This window comes from Monopterus albus, unplaced genomic scaffold, assembly GCF_001952655.1.
Source record: "Monopterus albus unplaced genomic scaffold, M_albus_1.0 scaffold123.1, whole genome shotgun sequence".
NCBI classification, from domain to species: domain Eukaryota; kingdom Metazoa; phylum Chordata; class Actinopteri; order Synbranchiformes; family Synbranchidae; genus Monopterus; species Monopterus albus.
The window spans coordinates 985,797-986,092 of NW_018128003.1; positions in this window are offsets into that span (position 1 = coordinate 985,797).

The following is a 296-nucleotide window of genomic DNA, read 5'->3' on the forward strand; positions in this document are numbered from 1 at the left end:
ATTTATCCACTCTTCATCATGGTGAAGTTTCAGCTTGGACTGAAATGGAGGGGGAGTCAATTCCTGGTGTGTTCGCTGAGGACAACTGGGCAGAACCTTCTCGTTAGAATGTTAATGAATAAAGCAAAACTAATAAAGCTTTAATGATCATTCAGTCAGATTCTCTATGTTATTGCTGTTTTTCCATTAGAAATAATTTTATAAGGACACGACAGAATGAAAGAATTACAGGTTATACATGATCTAATATAGTATTAGATTAGATTAGAGTACAGTGTGCAAAGGCATAACAGTGT